We start from the raw sequence: 7,330 nt of genomic DNA, 5'->3' as shown, positions 1-7,330 counted from the left end.
AACCCTCGCGGCCTCTTGGTGTTGAAGAAATTCGTTCCCTTCATTTGAAAATGGGCCTTGTACAAGGCCCTATCTTCAACATGGAGCGACCGTTAGTGTGACGTCACCTCGTTTAGTCATTCTGATTTAAATGGGTTTGTTCGTTGAAAAATCGCTTAAAACTTGGTCTGAACTTTGTTGTGGTGCCTACAGAGTAAAAAGAATCAGCCTTATGACAGTAATGCGGCCTGGGGAAGGAGGTAATTTTGGGCTGTGACGTCACACATTTGAAAGTTTGTGTTCGGAATATGGGAAGCCTAAGATGTTTAATGAAAAATAAATGCCAGAACCATGTTCCTGGTCATCCAATCTATAAAGTTGGGCACAATTTAACAGGTTTCAACAACATTTTAGAAGGTGGGATAGTCCCTTTAACATAAAAAGAACAGTTGGTGAATTCTGTGCGAAGTCTTAGCGACATTCAGCTTTTCGCAAAGCACCAGCTCATTTATATGAGAAGCCGGGCAGAATGCCATCACAGCACCATGGATGATATAACACTGGATTGGTGTCTCGTGGAAATTAACATTGGGATCCGCGACATTGGGATCAGGCCTGCCATCTAGCGAGAGAATTATCGTAAGTTAGGAGCAAGCCAGGTGAACGCCATCTCTCAGCATTACGACACACGTGGGTGTGGTGTGTTAGTTGGCTTGAAGTGCATATTCCCACGAGTTGGAGGTAATCTTACTGGACCTGAGACGACAAAAAATGTCTTAAATGCTTGAAAGCCAAAAAACGTCAAGCAGCTTTAGGTAATAACGAAAATAAAATGCGTAAGACGGTGTGTATTGAAACGCCCAGTCCCATCGGCTTGTACGACCTTTTATATGGTCATTTACTCACAATGGTACAGCAGTTTGACAATATGTCATACATATTTGGTAGGTTTATTCCTTCTTCTCCGAGTTTCCAGCCCGATTTTCTTCATCTTAGTTAATGTTACGGCACGTGCCACGTGCCAACTTAGGGGTGTCGAAATTATTCCACATAAAGTAACTCCGCAATGGCTGGGCCCATTACAGTATAACTTCGTCGATAGTTAGGCACCCAGTGGCCAATGCATTTCCATGTGTCACTATGGGGGTGCTACTGCACGTGCGCACGTGCGGGGTGCCGCTTCCATATCTCAAGAACGGCTGGGCGGATAACACTCAAACTTGCTACACAAATGTCACATCGATGCTCGCACTGCATTGATCAGTGCTTACATTGGTGCAGAATCGTTAGGAAAACGATGAAATGAGATGCATGGTGTTTATGCCTTTCTGTTCCAGCAGCTGATTGATCCGCAACAGGAGATCCTTGTTTGTGAAGGCTTCCTCTCCCTTTTCCACTCCTTGTTTAACATAACATTAACATTTAACAATGTACGAAGAAGATCATACACCAAAGTTGTTTTAGGCGGCTATCTGGGGCCAGGGCTGCGGAGTTGTAGTCAGAGCCAGCGGTTCTGTTCCGACTCGGAGTCGGTTGATTTTTAACCCGCGCCCTGCTGGGGGTCCTGGATTTCCACGCCCTGCTGGGGGGGGGGGGGTGTTTGAACACCCCCCCCTTGTAACTCGGCTCCTGGGCCACGTAGCGATACGCGGAAGGCGGCGTTCGAAAGAGCGTAAAAAATAATGACGAAATCACTTCAGTCAATTTTTTGGTCAGGTCAAAGGTCAGGTCACCAGAGGTCATTGAAGGCAAAATTTCGCCGATTTCCAGGTCGAATGTCGAAAATTTCCAAGAAGCCAGCGCATAACTCGGGAACCAATAGAGCTACAGCGCCGCGGAAAAGCGCATTCGATAGCCCTATTAACGCCCTTTCTGAGTAATTCTCTCAGATTTGACCTAACGTCAACGGTTTTGCCTGCAGGGGGCAAAAACTGCAAAAATAGCCGATTTTTTCGAAAACAGTTTTTCTGCAATAACTTTTGACCCAAGCCTTGTACGAGCTTACTTTTACCGGCATCGTGTTCCTCTCGTCAAGACGCATCGAATGAACTATGACTTGACCTTGAAAGGTCAACTTGAAAATTTGACCTCAGGTCAAGGTCATGACCTGACCGGAAAGGGTCATGTTGCATATCATTCGATCCGTATCGTCGAGCTGAACACATCTAAAGCGTTTTCATCGCTCTAGCATGTCTCTATCAAAAGTTATTTGCGAAAAACTGTTAGATACCATTCGTGTGTGGCAGTGCACGTGATTGAAGAGCAGGCAGTGGCCGGGAGTGCGTGAGAAACGTAGCTTCAACGGGAGAGAGCAATAACGTAAATGGGGTCAGAAGGACACCCAGTGCCAATTTGCTTAAGATTCAGGGATTTAAAGGGGTCAACACCTCCTTATACGCACATATGTAGGTATCGAATAGGGCATAAACTCACCTCGGGATATAACTATGCCAATTCAGCGCCACTGGAGGGATTAGATGGAAACGGGAGGGTCGGTTTGTCTAGCCGAATGTTCTTCGTAGATGTATGCATGACCGAATCAATGACGCGTGTGCGGGTGAAAGGAAGTAACGAATGGCTATATTAAGGACCAGTGGGAGCTAGACACTCATGCTCGAATTGCATTTTATTTCTCTGATGGGATAGAGCCCTTGGCATCGAACGGATACGTAATGGGAACATGGGAAGGCCTTGCCCTGGGGTTTAAAGCCAAGCAATTTCATCAGCCGGTGACAAATCCCATCCTTTCCAAATTGAGCCCATCCCTCCCCGAGCAGTGAAGACTATATGTTGTAAGGGAATTGCAAGCCTCTCAAATAAATTTGTACTGCACGACGACGGAGCCAGTGCCGAGTGGGAAATCAGACAGGCGTTAGAGAGGAGACGATATATCTACCCACCCACAGTGTCGTCTTCCGAGGCGGACGATTATACCGCCGCTTAACAGCTACCCGTCGCTCACACGGCACGTGTGCACCGCCAAGCCGCCCAGCAGCACCGCTACACGTGACCTAAGATGACCTCAGGGCATAAACAAGGGTCACGGACACCATTTTCAAGTTCAGTATGTCTAAAAAACTTGTAATTCGGTGTTTGGGAGTGTTTATAATGTCTTTCATCCAAAAGAGGCGCATTTCAATTTTCTCCCATTGACTTATAATGGGGAGGTCGCAAAATTGACCTGACCTTAGGTCATCGATATCAAAATTCTGAGATATACATTTTGTACATGCTATTGCTCTTAGCAATCGCTGAAAGTTTCAAAGCAATCGGTAACTCGGTGTAGCTATGACAGACATTGAAAGTTTTTATGAGGTGAGGTCACTTCAAGTGACCTGGTGACCTGACCTTGAATGACCTTGGTCTGAAATTTTCACAACATGTGTAGAATTGATGTATGATAAGGTGTACCAAAAACGGCGGCGCTCCGCGCCGCCGTTTTTGAGATATTCGCGAAAAACCACAAGGGGGGGTGTTCAAACACCCCCCCAGCAGGGCGCGGGTTAACAGCTGTAATCGGAGTATGAGTCGAGCGTCACCGAAAAGTCATCGACTCCACAGTCCACAGACTTACCAGGGCTGCAGAGTCGAGTCAGAGTCGGAGTCTGTGTGAATCGACAGTTCTGCCCGGAGGAGTCGGAGTCGATATTTGGATACCGGAATCGGAGTTGGAGCCAAAGTCACTGAAATTTCATCGACTACGCAGCACTGGTTTGGTCCTTTTCATAGAGCGTCTTGAATGACATATTGAGCGGCAATGACGTTAGCAATTCCGTTTAACTTTTTCATTAGACTTATGGATAGCACTTACGTTCGTTTTGTTCTTTGATCGGACAATTTGTTTGATTTAGGCCAAGTAAAGACTCATGTGAAAAATAACGAAAACGACACGTGCTGGCGAAGTCTCCAATAATTCCCTGTTTCACGATTTAATGAAGAAATAACATGGAACTACTTATCTTATTACTGACCCTGCACATAAATCTATTAATTTCTTCGCTTTTACTGACATATAAAAACCTAACCTTTTGAAAAATTGCACAACAAGCCTGCTACTACAACACACTCCCGTGTGTCACAATGCTAATCAGCGGCGTTCACTCGGCTTGCTCCTAACTTACGATAATTATCCCGCTAGATGGCAGGCCTGAGCTCAATGTCGCCAAAAACTGCGAAGACACCAATCCATTATTATCTCATCCATGACAGCACCATAGGATGCAACGCATGAAGAGAACCGTTATCTGGCGGTGGTTCACGTCCACCAGATATATTCGCCAGCGGTAGTCGATTGATTACAGGCCCACGTCGGAGCGGCACGAGCACAAGTTTCTCTGCAGTCAGACACGACCAGTTCGACCCGCGCTATCGTCCGAACCGTCATGTTCGCGGTCAGCATCAAATCGATCGAAGGCTGTCTCTGGTGGCCTGAATCGCTCTCAACCCAGCAAGTCACATAGTTCGATGAATTTAACGACATGGTTCGCCATCTGTTGCACTGTCATAACCAGGAAGTATAGGAACATTAACACGCCCACGTTGCTTTTTATGCAGATGGGTAGATACGCTATAAAATGGCGTCGACCATTCTGTCGGAGGATTAGGAGCTAAAGGCGAGCCATCACGCTAGCCCGATTACCAAACAATGCATAATGGTTGGCTTGCTGTCAGCACCTCCGTTTATTTACTCTCATCAATGTTCTGCCGTGTGGAATCGCAGATCAATCATCCATCCTTTTCATCTACGGGACTGGCTCGTCTTCAGTATTTGTTGTAGTTTCCTGTCCCGTTCTGACGATCACCTTACACAGGGAGCCGGCGAGGGCAGTTTCCGCAGCAACATACCCTCGAGCGTGACCGCTCGGCCGGCTGGGGAGCGGGGAAGGGCTGTGACACCGGCCCACACCCGTCCCCACGTGACAGACTCAGTTACTGCGGTGCACCAGCCGGTGACCGAGTCAGTCCAATGTCTCAGTCCCCACTCTCACCCCGTGGCCCTGAATTGGTCTAATTGGACCGCGAGAGGGCCAAACCCACCCAAAAGTAGAACACCACCAGCTTCACCATCATCGCCGAAAAGCTGTCCACTTTTCAAAAGAGATGATCCTTAGCAACAGCGTCTTTTGGCGTTCTTATTTAAAGCTGCGCTGTGACTAGCCCAACAGCTAGTGGCGGATCAGCGTGACACCGCCGAACCGGCAGTCCTATAATGAACGCCGCAGTCGGAAATACCGGGCGGCGCTGGTCGGACATTCGCGACGTCCATGAGCGCCGCGTCCAGCAAGTCACACATGTCATACAATACAATTCATACAGCAGGCTGGAAATGTCTCCCCATGTGTTGGCCGCGAGGGAGCCATTCAGTAAGCGTTCTGCTGTTTTCTGCTGTCAAAGTGCGCGACCAATCAGCGCTGACTAGAGAGAAGGGAGGGGCGAGTGAGAGAGTGAGAGGGAGGGAGAGAGAGAGAGAGAGAGAGAGAGAGAGAGAGAGAGAGAGAGAGAGAGAGAGAGAGAGAGAGAGAAAAGAGGAGAGAGAGACAGAGAGAAAGAAAGAGGGCGAGGGTCAGTGGTGTTACACTTTTACCGCCTCCGCGCTGCTTGATGACCTCTTTTGGCATCGGCTTATCCTTGCCGATGATGACGGCATTTAACATACATCTTTTGCAGCAATACCCATTGGGCATGTGTGTGCATCCAAGTGGTATTTTATATTCCCGCTCGGGGCTGGGAAAATGCGTTTTATTCACCGACGTTTCTGTGCGGTGGGATCGAGTGCCGGTAGGCACGAGGTCCGTAGCAACAACCCGAGGTGAATAAAACAGCATTTTCACAGCCCAAGGGTGGAGAGAGATTTACCACATGTCGTACCTGGCCGCGTACCGGCGAACAGTTAATATATACAGGGTTAATATATGTACATATATATTAACTGTATATATTCGTGTTTTCATTGTCGGGCTGCAATAAGTATGGAAAATGAAATAACCTACTTTCCTCCTCATTTAGGTTTTGGAAAGCTGAGAATGAATAGGGTGAAGCACCAGAAATTTAAACAAAGAAGCATATATGTAGAGTCCAGTAGCAGTGAAGGAACCGTTAGGAAAACTGAATTATGGGTGAAACGCTTAACCCTCGCCGGCAGAGGGGGGGAGGGGCTGATGCAACCCTCCCTAAGGTTTTTCGCATATAACTCGCGTAAAAAGCGACCAATCGCAATGAAACTTTCAGTACCCTCGCATTGATCAATTCTACATCTACCCTGAAAATTTCATGACCCTGACCCCAATGACCTTTGACCTGTGACCTCTTTTCCGGGACCATGTTTGGCCGAAATCGCGATTCGGCGTATGTCGGCTCGCATTAGCCGCGCGTTTGCAAGCTTTTCGTGGTTTCAGACGTTCAAACATGTGATTTGATGTTGCTCTCATGCATTAGGGTGGGTGTCAAGGACACCTGAAGGTCAGGTCAGGTCATTGACCTTTTGTGACCTCGGCTCACTTTTTCGAGTTTTACATGTTTCTAGGCTAGTTTTTGGAGCTGAATTCGAATTTAGCAACCATTTGAACATTTACAAAGTAGTTTTGGTGCCTTTGAAGCTGTCAGAGGTGGATGACAGATACTAAGAATACCCGTCACGACCCCTACCGGTTGACCTGACCTGACCTGACCTGGCCCGACCTGGTCTAAACGCTTAACGACATCATCTGTGATCAAAACTAACACGATATTCGTGATCAGCACCCCGGAAAACCCCTTAGCAGCCACGCTTTACGACTTTCTAACAGGTCTCGATATTCCCGATTTCTCAGCTACAACTGGAGCTAGAAAGACGAGATTTAGAGGCTAGGTGGGGCCCTAGGGGGCTCTGTTGTGTGTGAATTTCATGATCCTAGGTCAATATCTTCAAGTTCAAATGAGGTTAAATGTGGCCAAATCTGCCTTATGAACGATTTTTTTTTTTTGCGTTTACACGCCAATAACTCAAAAACTTACCCCCCTCCCCATTTTCTTTTTTCTTTCACTATACGAAAGAACATACATTTGTGAGTGTGTATGGTGAATTTCTAGTTCATCCACTAATAAATATGACAGTTAGAAGCCTGCTAAGAGTAAGATGTCGCCGGCTGAAGCGGGATCGGCCGTCGCGGGAAACGCGGCAATCACAATTTTGTGTTTACAGTTACACGCTCATAAGTCATAATTTAATACTTTAACGGCCAATTTTTAATTTTTTTTTGACCGATTTCCTGTACATTTCTTTAGTCTTTTCACAAAATTTGACGCGAGACGAATATAATCAGCGGTAAGGAGCCTGGAGCGCCATGCAAAGACGGAACTGTCCCGCCCCAGC

Source organism: Amphibalanus amphitrite, unplaced genomic scaffold (genome assembly GCF_019059575.1).
Source record: "Amphibalanus amphitrite isolate SeventyFive unplaced genomic scaffold, NRLGWU_Aamphi_draft 000444F_arrow, whole genome shotgun sequence".
In the NCBI taxonomy this organism is placed as follows: Eukaryota; Metazoa; Arthropoda; class Thecostraca; order Balanomorpha; family Balanidae; genus Amphibalanus; species Amphibalanus amphitrite.
This window is presented reverse-complemented; position numbering follows the sequence as displayed.